Genomic DNA, 15788 nt, shown 5'->3' on the forward strand with positions numbered 1-15788 from the left:
AGCAAGCCCTGGAGCTAGCCCTGGAGCGAGCGATAGAGCTAGCCCTGGAGCGAGCGATAGAACTAGCTCTGAAGCTAGCCCTGGAGCAAGCACTGGAGCTAGCCCTGGAGCGAGCGATAGAGCTAGCCCTGGAGCGAGCGATAGAGCTAGCTCTGGAGCGAGCGATAGAGCTAGCTCTGGAGCTAGCCAGGGATCTATATTTTTTTAATTTTCTCCTCTTACCACACTCTGATTTATAATAAAAAAATAAACATTCAGCCTAAAATCAAACTACTGCAACTGGCAGTACAACATCCAGTTTGCGTTTTGTGTAGGAAATATTTCAGATTTTTGTTGTCAGTTGTTATGTCAACGAGGCTGCTCGACAAACACGTGATTTTGACTAACAGTTTTGCCTTTTGCTGTGGAGGAAGCTCAATATGAATATATTACTATAAATGTATTAATATGTCAAGTTGAGCTGATGCACAAAGATGAGAATCATGTTCTTGTCTGCATGCGCGACGTCCTCGCAGGTTGTCTGTATTTGTAAATATGATTATGATTACGTCAGAGCGTCACCAGCTGTGAACGTCACTGGTACCGAGACCAGAACCAGACCAGACCGAGGGGCGTGTCCAGAGGGGCGGAGCGGTTTGGATCAGCTGCTTTATTGATCTTGGAACATAAACAGGACAAAAGATTCACTGAACATCCGGAGAGCAACGTAAAAATAAATATTCACAGCAATAAATAAAAGCCTGACATGAAGCGGCATGTTCGCCTCAGGCGTGCAGTCCACTGCTATTTACACTCATCATCATCATCATCATCTTCCTGCAGCAATGCTTAAAAAACTAAGAAAAGCAGAAAGTGGCATTTAAAAACCTTCCAGCTTCTCCTTCTGTAACACAGTCCGGTATCAAACACTTCAATCAGCAAGATACAAAAATATCACACAGCGGTCCACCTGCGGTCCAGCTCAGAACCAGAACCCAGCAGGCCGGATCATCTGCATCCGGCGAGACCCAGAAGAGTCCGAAGGGTTCTGGAGGTTCTGACCCGGATCCTCTGCAGGTTCTGCTTCCTGTGTTACAATCGAGGCCGAGGAGACGCAGCGACAGACACAGAGGGGGCAGGTTCTCCAGCGTGCAGCCGCCGCCAGGAGGGGGCGCTGCAGCTTTCATAGTCCAGCTCAGTGTCTGACACACACACACACACACACACACACACACACACACACTCTAAAACAAACAGATGTAAACATGAACTCAGGAAAAACAAACACCTGAATCTTCTTCCCTGTTGCATGGGCATCATTGTCTGAATGGACCGGTTCTGGTCCGCAATGAAAACTGGGATGAAGCCACAACCAACTGGACCGGGTTTGGTTCGGACCGGGTCGGCACCAACCAGGTTAGCAGAACCAGTAGTGAAGCTGTGGTTCTGTTCAGATCCAGATGATGCTGGACCAGGACCTGGACCTGGACCAGGACCAGGACCTGGACCAGGACCAGAACCTGGACCAGGACCAGGACCTGGACCTGGACCAGGACCTGGACCTGACCAGGACCAGGACCAGAACCTGGACCAGGACCTGGACCTGGACCAGGACCAGGACCTGGACCAGGACCAGAACCTGGACCAGGACCAGAGGACCTGGACCTGGACCAGGACCTGGACCTGGACCAGGACCTGGACCAGGACCAGGACCTGGACTGGACCAGGACCTGGACCTGGACCAGGACCTGGACCAGGACCAGAACCTGGACCTGGACCAGGACCAGACCTGGACCTGGACCAGGACCTGGACCTGGACCAGAACCTGGACCAGGATCAGGACCTGGACACAGAGTCTGATGACCTAATGACCTCCTCTACACGGTGCAGGACTCCGGTCCTTCAGGACTGGACTTTGACATCCCTGGTTTAAAGGGGCAGATACCGCTGTAGAACATGTATGTTCTGTAGAACACACATGTTCTACAGAACATACATGTTCTACAGCCAGTCAGGGACTCTGTCGCCTTGAGTTATGAAAATGTTTGATGCGTCTGAAATGACTAAAGAAATTTGACTTTGCAGTTGAGGTTTAAATTGGGCCTCTGTCTCTTTAACAAGCTCCTGCTCTTTCTGACACGCTGTCTTCGTCATCATGTCGCTCCTCCAATAAGACTCCAGGGATGATTTTGATGTGGAATAACATGAAGGTGATAATGCAGCTGATTCTCAGGATCCTGAGAATCAGCTGAAGTGGATCAAACAGGAGTTTTTAGGAGAAAAGTCCCAGGGTTAGGAAGGTCCAGGATACGTCTTTTGTTGTTTTATTTACCATTTGACAGAGGGGGTTAAAGTGCACAACTTTAAATGTTATTATTGGGCCTCACAATTAAGGACTATTATGTTCTATTTTGCAGATAAAGGAAAACCTCATTGGGTAGAAATGGAATCCCATAATTTAAGTTTAGCTCTTCCATTGTTCATATATTCCGATACATCAAATAAACTACAGAAACACACTACGAACCCCATTCTGAAAAACATGATTAACATTTGATTAAAATTTGGCAGGAGGTTAAAAAATACCTTGAGAAGCCAGACGGAATATCCCAATTTAGCCCAATATGGGGCAATCGGCTATTGCCCAGGTAGGGCAGATGGAACCTTTCAGCTTTGGGCATTGCAAGGCTTAAAGCGTATTGGTGACGCTGTACCTATCAAATTCGGATATATTTTCGTCATTTGGGGAGCTACAAAACCAAACTGAGCCTAAACAAAAAGCATTATTTTAAGTTTCTTCAGATAAGAAGCTTTGTGAAAGCAAATAACAGTAATCTAAACAGGCCTCCCCTTACAACGCTCGAATAATTAATAACCCGGGATAATTTAAGAAAGGGTATAATTTCAGACCTTTATAAAGTGTTGCTCTTACTCAACAGAGAACTCAAATAAAAGGCTCATAAACTGGAATTTGGACCTATTATCAAATGTCAGTGAACAGGACTGGAAATGTATAAAAACCCACACAATGTCCATTAACAGTCGATCTAGAATTCTACAATTTAAATGGCTAATGCGTATCTATGTTACGCCCGTACATTTAAATAAATACAATAACAACATGCCAGATCTGTGCATAAAGTGCAACTCTAAAGGGACGTTAATACACTGTATGTGGGAATGCAGACAAATTACTTTGTTTTGGACAGAGGTGAAAGTTATAATTGAAAACATTATCTTAAGGCCGATTTTACTGGATCCTAAATTGTTCTTGCTGGCTCTATACCCTGAGAACCATCATTTTAGTAAAACAGAATGTACTTTTATAGATATAAGCTCACTGGCAGCAAAACAATGTATAGCTTTGGCTTGGAAAAATGTCAACAGACCAAGAGCCACGCAATGGTTGAGAGATGGCATCCAATTTCCCGCTAGAAAGAATAACATATTAAGAAATCCAAACAATATCTTTTTGAGAGAATATGAGAGCCTTTCATTACTTTCATTAAGGACTTAGACCTGTCAGAGGGCCCATTTGAATTCTGACTTGTAGGAACCTGCGATGTGCTATGATGTATAGAAGTGTACACATATCTAAATTGTCTGAACATCCCGTTTTATGAGAAGCTGTGTTCTGTGTGTCTTTTTCTTTTTTTTCTGGTTGTCTTTTCTTTTTTTCTCTGAAGATGTGGGAAATTAGAGTCATGTAAAAACTGTAAGGAAAACTTGCTCAAAAATTCAATAAAAAATGTCTTGGGGGGGAAAAAAAAAAAGTCCCAGGGATACCAGCCAGTAGGGGGCGGCCCAGAGCCTCGCTGTAACATACAAATTCTGACCCATTTGGATAGTTGAAAAAGAAGTTTGGTTGGGAACAACTGCTGCCATCTAGAGGTCAGGTTGGAGACTGCAGCTGTTGGAATACCTGCGTCAGCTTAATGAGCTCACCTGTCTGACAGGGAACAACGCAGTCCAGCATCACTGGGATCGTCTCAATCCTCAGGATACATCACTAATCATCTGAACCACCCGGGATCAGAGGAACCGGAACCGGTTCTGTTACCTGGAGAAGGTGCTAGACTTTACGAAATGAATGCGGAGAGCAATCGAACACACGCACACACACGCACACGCAGTTCACAAAAACACAACAAAACGTTTCCCTTGAGAGTCCAAACAGCTTCAGGCATCGGACCGGACGAAAAGCGCTGCTCTTCCGTGTCTCCGGACATCCGAGCTCTCTGCCGCCGGAAGAGTCCGAGAGTCTTGAAGGAGTCGAAGCACTGCGCTACCGACACCAACATCCCGTTCCCTTATTCACAACTTAAGATAGTCCAGGTGAGAGAATCTGGGAGGGGAGGATCTGGACAGACAAGCTGCTGACAAAGAAATTCGGGTGAGTTTGTTCCTGTGATGAATGGCGTCACCCCTAGGTGGCGACGTCACGACATGCAGCAAGAAGCTCGGCGGGTCGACACCAAACCAAAAGGATGTGCAGAACAGATATCGGAGTTTTGGGAACAGAAGGAAGGTGGGGCCGTTCTGCGTTAGCGAAGCTTCTACGGCTACGGGATCGGACGGTTGGAGAGTTTAGCGGTCCGACGCGTTCATTCTTCCGACGGAACAGGAATCGATGGGGATCAAGACACAAGTGCGAACAAACGGAAACCAGCCCAGGCACAAGTTGGACCCCACCCTCACCCGGATAACGGACGACAGTTTTGGCGTTGTGGGTATGTACAGTGACTTTCTGTGGAGGGCTGGATGGTGGCGATCCGGCGCCGGCATCAAAGGTCAGGGTCGAGTCTTCAGGCTGAGGGGGGACGGGGCTAACCCAGCCACACTACCGTTTGAGTGCGAACGGTGAATCTCCAGTTAGCTTTATTGGTAGCTGTGGTGTGGCTAGTTCCGCCCCTTCCTCTAGCTCCGCCTCCAGCTACTGGTGGACCTCGTTGGCGATCAGACTGTCCTCCCCCGACTGGAAATCCGCCTCGTTGATGCTGTTCCCTCCGTTCAGCATTTCCTCGTCCTGTGACGAGCCCCGGTCCTCCTCGCTGCTGGCGCCGCCCGGCTCGTCCGAGTTCGGGTCCTGCAGCACCTGGGCGATGTACATCTGCTGCTGCGGTGCCACCTGCTGCTGGACACACAGAACCAAAAGTGGGTCAAAGCCGGACCCAAATGGTTTGTGACCCGTTGGAGTACCCGGGTCTGGTCAGCACCTGGCAGGAGGACTCACCTGAGACTTGTTGGTCGGAGAGGAGGAAGAGCGAGCCGGTCGTCCATTCTTCACGGCGTCCACGTCACTCTCCTTTGTGTCGATCTGAAACAGAACCGCTGGGCAGTGACGACCAACCGACCAATCAGCGCCAGCCTCTCACTGGAGCCAGAACTCACCTTGTAGTTGTGGGCACTCAGGTACTTGAAGTGTCCAAAGCAGACGTGGGACAGACAGACCACGATGGTGACAACAAGAACCACCAGTGTGAACATGGAGGTGGGCGTATCAAAGCCTGGCGGGATGGAGAACAGTTAGAATGAGACCACAGAACCAGTCCTGGTACCAGAACCCACCCCAAAGGCCCCGAGCTGCAGGGATCCAGAAGCAGAGCAGCTCACTTGTGCGGACAGTGGAGAAGAAGAGCAGCCAGAAGAGGCAGAGGATGGGCGCGGCCACCACCTGAGTCACTGCAGCTGAGTGGATCTTCTTGTCCAGCTTGGAGGGCAGGTAGGCATAGTACATGTTGTACCTGTCCACCAGGTGTTTCAGCAGCATGTACATGAGACCTGGAGGAGCAGCAGAGTTGAGTTTCCTGCTCAGGTAAGTACCTGCTTGTGGAAGTGCTGCATACTGACCAAAGGGGACTATGATGGGGCAGGTGATGCTGTAGGCCATCACCACCGTGAAGACGTTCATCATCCAGGCGTAAGCAGCGCCGAACTGGAACTCGTAGGCCTGGTGCTGCAGAGACAGAGTTATAGTCAGAAAGGACAGTTCTAGGACCAGGTGTCCAGCACCGTCTCCGCCCTCCTACCCTCTTCACGTTGCGGCGGTCGGCGGCGGAGCGAGCCAGGCACAGGCGGATCATGTACATGAGCAGGCCGGGGATCCTCAGCAGGTCCATGGCGTTCCCAATGAAGGCTGAGGCGATGACGTAGTTGACGAAAAACGCTCCGTTATCCGGTAAGAAGACGCACCTGAAGACAAAATCCTTTCTCATCGGCTGATCAGAACCCGACCGAATGCCTTAAAGCTCACTTCCTTTTCTGTTTGTGCTTCTGTTGAGCCCTAGTCTAATGGTTGATGGGACTTTGTTGGGTTTTGTCTTTCTTTCACGTTGTCCTTGGCTTTGACTGAAACTCAGTTGCTCACAGTTGGAGTCCTGGTTCTGGACTCGGTTTAATCTCCAAGTCTTTGTCTCGGTGGCTCATTCTGAGTTTGGTGTTTAAGTCAGGAGAAATCCTAAATCTGGTCCCGACCCGTAAAAGTTTCTGATTTTTTTTGTACTTCATAAAGTTTTGGTTTTCACCTGAATGCACTCTAATTATTCTGATTTCATTTAGCCTCTGTGGACGAGGCACCAGGATCTGACCTGTTCCCAAGTCATGGTAGTCAGGGCAGTGACTTGATCGCCATCTAAAAACCTTCTTCATCAATCTTAACTTGGTTCTTGGTGTCTAGATGTTAATTCACTTCTGGTTGCAGCTCAGGTTCTAACTCAGACTGCATACGCCCCCTGCTAGGAACCTCGCTGCTGAAACTGTCTATGGTCTTGGTTTATCTGCTCTTCCCTGCGGTTTGTGGTGAGTAGTGAACAGTTTACAAATGGAGACAAAGTCAAAGTGACTTACTCAAATCTGACTTTAGCGTCGTCCAGGAACTTCTTATCGAACAGCCAGCGAAAGAAAACATCCAGACTGTAAAGGCAGAGACAGGATTCAGTGACAGCAGAGCGGACAGGCGCTGCGGCGCTCGCAGCGACAGGTGCAGGCGTCCCACCTGCTGAGTCCAAGAGACGGCAGTAGCAGAACCATGAAGATCAGGAAGGTGTAACATTTGTGCATGGTGGTCCTGTTTTCTCCAGACCTGCAGAAACAGACAGAGGAACCGGTCAATACCCGCCACGGTTCTGGTTTCATTCACCGCTCCAATCACCGGAATATCGCAGCCCGATCCGGACGGGCCTCAGCAACCCGACCCCTGGTTGATCCCAGAGATGAGAGGAAGAGGCTGAGAGGAAGCAGGAGTACCTGGTCCAGTGAGCTTCAAAGAAGGCAGAGTAATAGACGATGGTGGGCAGCAGAGCAGAAAAGGCCCAGAGCAGCAGGGTGGGGAAGAACTGAGTGATTATAGGGTTCTGTCCAGAAGAAAGCACAGAGTCAGAACCAGAACCAGAATAGAACAGAGCTGGCCCAAAGAGTTGCTCAGAGGAAGACAAACAAAGGGCGGTTCTGCTTACGTTCAGATACTCCACAGGCTTGGTGACGTTGAACTTGTCCATGGTGGAGATGATGATGGCCGGCGTGGTGAGGAAGAAGAGCAGGATGAAGAGGATGCAGTTGATGATGAAGCAGCGGATCCACCAGGAGATCCCGCCCAGCGACAGGTGCTCCCTGCAGGAAGGAACCGCAACACGTCAGCAGGCAACACGGCCACGGGTCCGTTTTACAGGCTCCACCTGTTTTACAGTGGGCGGAGCTTAAGGGCAGAGTATGTGGATGGAGTCTGGGGGCGGAGCCTGGGTACCTACCAGCGGACGTTCTGCGGGTCCGGTGCGTACGTTACGCTCCAGTTGTGAACATGGAGAACTTCACTGAACTGAGAGGAACACGGCTCCTGGCGACAACGACAACCCTGAACCTGACAGGCGTTGAAGTCCTTCAGGATGCTGTGGCAGAAGGGGCGGAGTCAGAGGGAAAGAGGGCGGAGCCATAGAAGGGGAGGAGTCAGAGGGGGGTTAGGGAGAAGAGCGAAAGAGGGCGGAGTCAGATGGAAGGGGCGGAGTCAGAAGGGAAAGAGGGCGGAGTCAGAGGGAAGGGGAGGAGTCAGATGGAAAATAGGGCGGAGTCAGAAGGGGAAGAGGGCGGGGTCATAGAAAATGGGCAGAGTCAGAGAAAAAAGGGTGGTGTTACAAGCATGAATGGCAGGAAAGTGATAAAATGAATGAAATCGTGTGTATCTATATTTCTGTTGGAAAATCTGAGCTATGCTTTTGGATCAGCTGCTCACATGGCGGTCATGGCCTCGTTCTGGAAGGTGACGAAGGCCATGCCCAGGGGCTTGGTGTGGACTTTCTCCTTCTCCTTCCTGTACTCCTCCTTCAGCTTGGCCTCTCTCTTGGTGTAGTAGCTCACAGCCTCCTCCTGTAGGGGAACCAGACACGTTGAAGGCTCGGTTCTGAACCCGGCAGCTGCTGATGAACGAACGAGGGACTGGCCCGACAGAGGTCACCTCCTCGCAGCCGGCGATGGCGCAGCAGCACAGGTGTCCGCAGGGCTTGGGGTTGATCATGGTGGGAACATGCTCCTTAGCCATCAGGTCGGTGAAGAACTTCTTGCTGCGCTCCGTCTTCTTCCTGCAATCACATAAAACGTCCTGAACGCTCCAACAACAGGCCGGTGACCCGGGACCGACCTGGGACCGACCGGGGACCGACCCAGACTCACCTCTCAGCACTCAGCGCCATCAGTTTGGCCACGTTGTAGCAGATCCGAGCCTCCAGAACCACACAGTTTTCATAGGCCTGCCTGCGGAGGCAGCATGAGAGAAGGGTTAGACGGCTGCTGTGGGCCGGCTGCTCCTCGTTACGGTAAAACTCACTCAAAGTGCTGCTTGATCTGACTCTCATCATACTTGGAGATGCCGTTTGAATAAAGTGCGTTTCACCTGCAAGACACAACCCTGGGATTACTGGCCACTTCAGCTCAAACCCAGTAGGCGTTCTCAGAACCAAGTGGATCAGATGGCGGGCCGCAGCGCCACCTCTCCTACCAGATCGTCCTCCTGTAGTGGCATCTTAGACGTGTGTCTCCTCATGCTGTAGGACCGTCAGCAGCAGGTACATGAAGGCAAAGGTTGTATGGGAGCCACAGCAGCTTGGTCCTGGAAACGAGAGCTGGTTCAGTTTCCGTTGGGCTGACGCTGCGTTCGCCGCTGCAGCCTGCCATGCTACGCTGCAGCCTGCCATGCTACGCTGCAGCCTGCCATGCTACGCTGCAGCCTGCCATGCTACGCTACAGCCTGCCATGCTACGCTGCAGCCTGCCATGCTACGATGCAGCTGCCATGCTACGATGCAGCCTGCCATGCTAACGATGCAGCCTGCCATGCTACGATGCAGCCTGCCATGCTACGATGCAGCCTGCCATGCTACGCTGCAGCCTGCCATGCTACGCTACAGCCTGCCATGCTACGCTACAGCCTGCCATGCTACGCTACAGCTGTACCCTTTTGCTTTAAGAATCGTTCCTCTGTGGCAAATCTTTATGCTGAGCTAGCAGTTTCCTAAAACTTTCCTAAAACGAGGCAAAGAGTTTCTTCCAATTTTAAGCAAGGCTAACATCTAGCCTGTGTTTTAGGTGTTCATGGTAAGCTAGGCAAAATCAATTCAAAATCTTATACTTGATTTGTGGTATGTGGCCTAACGTGTTGATGAAAACATGCAAACAGATGGTGTGTGTTCCTGGAAGCAGACTGAACGCCCTGCACTCATCGTCACTCACTCTGACTTCAGGTTGGCGATTGTGGTGCGTCCGAAGCTGTAGGCGTTGTTCTCTGGAACAGACAGACATGACAAAATGAGTCACGATTCCACAGATCTGACACGGCTCCAGACGAAAAGCTGGAGGTCTAAATCGAAACAGCATCAGGGTTTCCTGGAGTGAGAATTCACCAGAACCAGACTCGGGTCACAACACTCAGTACAGCATCTACAGACCGGACGGGACCGAGTCCGGCTCCAGCTAGAACCACCAGCTAAATCACGTCTAGAGCGGCGCAGAAAACCTGCCACCCTGCAGCCTTTACCTTCTTTGGAAGGAGGTCCAGGAGCTCCCTGGCTGAGGAAAGCATCTGCACTGATAATTCTGACTAAAACCAACCAGAAAAAACGGAGAGCATCGTGAAGGGAGTCCTGCAGACCGCAGCCAGTCCAGAGTCTGCAGCTTTGGGCCTCTGAGTCTCAGATGGAGCGCTTACCCAGCAGGTCACCGGAGAAGTTCACCGGCAGGACGATGCCCACGGAGAGGACGCCGACGACGACCAGCAGGCCGATGATGTGTCGCTGGAAGGACAGGTAGTGCACGGCGTCCTCGCCGCACTTCTCACGGATCTCCTCGTCCCTGAAGCGTCGACGAAGGAGACGGATCTCAGATCAGACATTTCCAAAGCAAAGAGAACCTGGCGGGTTGTTGAGAGCCAGACTTACTTTATTCTGAAGATGGCCGTGAGCCAGGAACAGAAGCCCTGCAGGAGAAAACAAGCGGGTCAGAACCAAACCCTGGAGCATGAAGAACAGCGGTGCACCATTTATGTCATTGTACAGAAGAACAACGTTTCATTTCAGGACATTTTCATCGCAGGAAAGACAAAAGCAAGCAGAAGAGGCGGCGGTGCCGTCTGCGTTTCCTGGCACATCGTCGCACTTCATGGCACAACCCGGCGGCCATGTTGTCTTCAGCTCTTTGTAATGCTACATATATCTCATATCACTTAATTAATAGTGATTCTTTAAATGCTAGATTTAAAAGCTCCTCCTCCAGGAAGTCATCCAACATGGCTCCTCTATTAACCCTTTGAGTGCGAGCACATTGTGTGGAGGAGGAGCTGTGCCTGGAGGCGGGGCTAGGTCCACCCAGGCATTTGGTAGCTGTTGCCATGGAGATTAAAGGATTTCTCAAACATGAAAGAATCAAAGCAGCAGGAAAAACAGGATCATTGACTGACTTCATTGTCAGGATGCTGTCGGTGTAAATACTGGAACGTCATCAACCCTCTGAAAGCTTTTACAGCTTCTGCTGATCTTTGAAGAGAAGTTTTCAAAACTGTCAGCCGGCTCTGCTCCTCTGTCCCATTTGTCCACTGCAGCTGGACGTCTGCGGCCGCCAGACTGTCCTCTGGATCCGTTGGGTTCCTCTGGATCCGTCTGGATCCTCTCGGGCCGTGTGTCCTGCCTCGGTAAATATGTGCTTGGACCGGACGGGTCCAAAGTGGTCCGTCTACCAAAAGCCCAACTTACACCACAGCCTTCTTGCTAATTTAGACCCATTTGTAAACTACTGTTTTTACCAAAAGTTTTAGAGAAGATTGTTTTGATGTAAATGTGGACACAGAGGACCTTGCTGAGTGTTTATTGATCTCCTAATGTCTGATTCAGGGACGCTGCGGTTTCATCGTTGCTGCATGATGTGGCTTGTTCTGCAGCTCTGTGCAGGTTGGTTCTCATCGTATTTGTAAGAGACGATTGTTTGTTCCTCTGTGGCGGCGCCTCTCCATGATGAGAACCTCAGGGTTCGGTTTTAGGTCCTATTCTATTTATTTTGTATCTTCTGCATCTTGGATATATTTTTAAGAAATTGAATCTCTTTTCACTGTTTGCTGCTGATGTGCAGATTTGCAGCAGATTGCTTAACAGGATCAACCAAAACTTTCTTCACTTGAATCAAAATAAAACTAGTTCTGTTGGGACAAAAGAGCCTTTTCAATAAACCTGATCAGATTCTTGGCTGCTTCGCTCCTTCTGATAGAGATCTCTGTCTTAAATCGGTTCAATTCTGTCGATTTTTCATCTCTAGCAAATGTTAAATCCAGCCTTCATCATGTTGCGACTAAGCAACTCGTCATCTAAAAATGTGGACCAATGTTCTCTACATTTGGAATCCAAACTCCAGCATCGCCTTCTTATCGGATTGATTTTAAAATCATTTTGCTTTTGAAGCTCCAGGGCCAAATTTATATACTAGCTTTTACTACCGCGCAGAAACCCTGTTCCCTCTGTTTACAGCATTATGCTAAGCTAGGCTAACGGTTTCCCTCTGTTTACAGCATTATGCTTAGCTAGGCTAACAGGGCAAGTCTGTACTGAAGGCTGAGTTTTATATGCAAACATGACAGCAGAGAAACTATTCAGAACCTGAAGAAACTCAACAAAGAGGCCGTTAAACATCTGAAGGTTCATATGAGACTGATGATGGTGAGGAGGAGGAGGAGGAGTGATGAAGACGTCCTTACGTTGTCTCTCTGGTCGAAGTCCACAGAGCTGGACACCGAGGTGAGGCGTTCGTAGCGATCCGGAGTCTCCGAGTGCATTGCTGAGGCAACGCTGCAAACAGACAGGAAGCAGCCAGTTAGCATGTGGCTGCCTGACCTTTGACCTCTATGCTGAAAGCTGGTTCCCTCAGACTGACAGGAGGAGGGAGACACAGACAGAGCTACTTGAAGGTCTGAGACCTCAGGACAAACAGCCCCAAAGGGACAGGAACTAAGACTGCGCCCCCTAAAGGCCGACCCCAGATTTAACAATGAAGATGTGGATCAGATTTCAGGTGAATGAAAACATGATTATGTTGAGCTAAAGGTTTAAAAATCCACCAAAAACATCACGAAATTCATAAAGCCTCTCCAGACAGGCCCCACCCTCTTCCCTGCTGTGACCAGATGTACGGGGTTTCCTGACCGTCCTTCCAGGGACCGATCTGCAGGAACCATGAACTTCTTGGCGCACGTGGGTTCTGACTTCAGTCATGATCTACTTGTTCTGACTCGGCCCAAGGCGCACTGAAGTCTAACCTACTGACTACCACGGGGTCACCACGAGGTCACCAAGGGGTCACCACACACTGAGCTGCAGCCGTTACCTTTTCACCGGCTCATAGTTATCTGTGTCTCGTCTGCGGCTGAGTTAAAGACGGAGAGAGGAGTGTAGCGTTAGCTTCACCTCTCACACACACATACACACACAGTACGGAGGGTTAGAAGGGCCAAAAGTCACTCATTAGTGAGCAGAACGTCTGATAGGACAAGAAGAGGCCAGCTGTGCTAGTGGACCAATCAGAGCGCAGCATCCTGTTAATGGAAGCAGCAGCAGAAGAAGAAAGAGGAGGAGGAGTTAGCAGACAAACCAAACAGCCGACAGGCAGCAACATACTATTCCTGCTCCTCCAAGTCGCTGAAACGCTTCTTCAGTCTTCAAGAAGGAAAAAGAGGAAGATGAGGAAAAGTTACTGAAGCAGAACCTCCCGCTTCTCCAGACGTTCCTGATCCTCAACCCAGCGTTCTCCAGAGACATTTACACGCCAGCAGCCCAGCCACCAGGGGGCGCCGCTGAGACCACAGGAACCAGTCACTTCCTGCTTACCTGTCTGCGTCTGTGACCAGCGCTAGGCGGCCATAATCCCATGCAACCTTCCTCAGGATGGAGAAGACGAAGAGGAGCACCTGAAGAAAAAGAGCATGATGAAGAAGAGCATGTAGAGCTGAATACGGAGCTAGGCGTAGATTCTCCAGATTGAACCTTTTCTCTTTTCAGCTGAGGGTAATTTTTCCCTTCATTCTGTGCAACTCAACCAGCTGAGAACATGGAGCCGTTTGCTTCGCTTGTAATTAGCAGAAATCAAAACAGAAATGTAGCTTTCCTAGCATAACATTTATCTGATCCAACCAGAGAAACACGCTTTCCTTGCTGAAACCATCTGAGCAGCATTTCAGAATCAGAAGCTCACATTAGCAGAGCATGCTAATGATCTGCTAATGGCTGTGCTAACAGATCTGCTAATGCTACACTAGTTGCTGTGCTAATGGCTTTTCTAATGCTCTGCTAACATTTCTGCTAATGCTGTGCTAACAGTTCTGCTAAAAGCTCAGGTGATGTTATGCTAACTGCATTAGCAGAGCATAGCATCTCTGCTAATGCTCTGCTAACGCGCCGCTCGGTGTAGCGACGAGTCTCACCAGGAAGCACATGAAGTCCAGGGCGAGCACAGTGGGCACGCCTCCGAACGGCAGCCCCTGCAGCACCGTGCTGCGGATCCGGGCTGAGTAGCAGTAGTCTTTGGATTCATCGTCGCCTGTACAGTTTTTCTGTTCGCTGCAGGCCGGGCTGCTACCCACTGACTCCATGGTGACAATCAGCGCACTGAGCATGCTCACTGCCACATCCTCACTGGGAACCTGAAGAACAGAGAGGCCACAGGTCTGGGATCCAGAAACAGCAGGCTAACGCTAGCATGCTAACATAGCAGGCTGATGCTAGCATCCACAGCTATATATTGTAATTTCCTATAATTTGTCAATATCTAAACAGTAGAGCAGAAATCTGTCAAAGACAGATTGAAACATAGATATTGTACATAGAGACATACTGGGGCCGGGCAACATGGCTTAAAAATAAAATCACTTTTTTACCAAATTAAATTTTATTCTGCTACACATGACAAATTATTTTTAAAGGATGTTCTTTTATTTTGATCATGATCTCTGTGAATTGACCTGAAATTAAAGTCTAAACAATGGAAACATTTGTCAAACAAGATGTCTGCATTGACAAAATCAGAAAATATGATTAATCAATAAACTTGATTGATAAATCATAAATATTCCACCAATAATAATCTGTTAGAACATACAGATATGAGTCAGGAGCTAAAGGTGGAGGTTTGGGCTGCAGGCGCTTAACACAGCAGAACCACAGCTCACTATGCTAGCTGTGATATTAGCATGCTAACTATGCTAGCTGTGATATTAGCATGCTAACTCTAATTATTTATTTTTTAGAGGTGTTGAAATCAAAAGTGGGACTGCACAGATATCGTCATGGAAACCAGCTAGCAGCTGAAAGCAGCTAATGTGCTAGCTATGGCTAGCATTAGCATTCAGAGCCACAGCACTTTCCTCTGATTGGTCCTCATCACCATGGTAAGCAGCAGCGTGCAGCTGATCCAGGTGTTCGGCTGCCAAAGGTCCAGAACCGACATCATCTGGTACCATCATCTGGTACCATCATCTGGTACCGGTTTGGACCATTTGAGCTGAAGGAACCATGAGAGCCGAGGTTCTAGCGGTTCTGTTCGGCCACTCCAGGATAACCACGTCTGGTTCTGCTTGGTTCTGTTTATTACTGATGAAGATCCAGAAAAGTTCTGCTTCCAGAACCAGCAGGGTTCTCCCTGCTCTCCCCCCGGCCCCCCTCCCCGTCACCATGGCGCCAGCAGCATGACTCATCGTCCAGGCCCCGCCCCCTCCCAGGCCCGGCTCCTGATTGGTCCGCGTGGACCGCCTGCAGCCTGCAGATAACGATAAGGAGCCTCAGATCAGAAACAGGAAGTGGTTCTGGTGCAGCATCCGCTCCAGAACCACCGCTGGCCCGGTCAGAACAGGACCGGCAGAACTTCCGACTGTCTGCAGAACCATGAGAACGGTTCTGAAATCCAAACGTCTCCCTGGTTCTGGTTCTAATCTGGACCCAAATGGATGAAATCCCTGGATTCCTCCATTCCGGATCCAAATTTCTTCTCAGAACCGGGTCAGAACTCTGGGAACTCGGTTGACCCGGTTTCTTTCTTGGCGTCCAGAGAGGATGAAGGTCAGAGCTGCAGCCAACAATCAATCAATCAATCAATCAATCAATCCCGTTTGCAGATTTTATTCCACGTCAGAAACGCCTTGAAGAAGCAAATGAATTCATTTCATCGTCCCACAGGAGAAAAACTGGACATCAATAGATATTGATTATTGATTAATAACTGGATGCTGAAGCTGATGAATCATTTCCAGAATGTGAAGCTGAAGCAGAACTAGAGTTCAGACGAAAATGTTTTTAT

At 49.4% G+C, this 15788-nt stretch overlaps 1 pseudogene; it reads right to left on the bottom strand.

The window, feature by feature from the left end:
* Positions 1 to 1808: 1808 nt before the first annotated feature.
* Positions 1809 to 15131, bottom strand: LOC129356395 (CSC1-like protein 2; annotated as a pseudogene).
* Positions 15132 to 15788: the final 657 nt, after the last annotated feature.

The sequence above is a fragment of the Poeciliopsis prolifica genome, unplaced genomic scaffold, assembly GCF_027474105.1.
Source record: "Poeciliopsis prolifica strain line A6 unplaced genomic scaffold, Auburn_PproV2 SCAFFOLD170, whole genome shotgun sequence".
Taxonomy (NCBI): domain Eukaryota; kingdom Metazoa; phylum Chordata; class Actinopteri; order Cyprinodontiformes; family Poeciliidae; genus Poeciliopsis; species Poeciliopsis prolifica.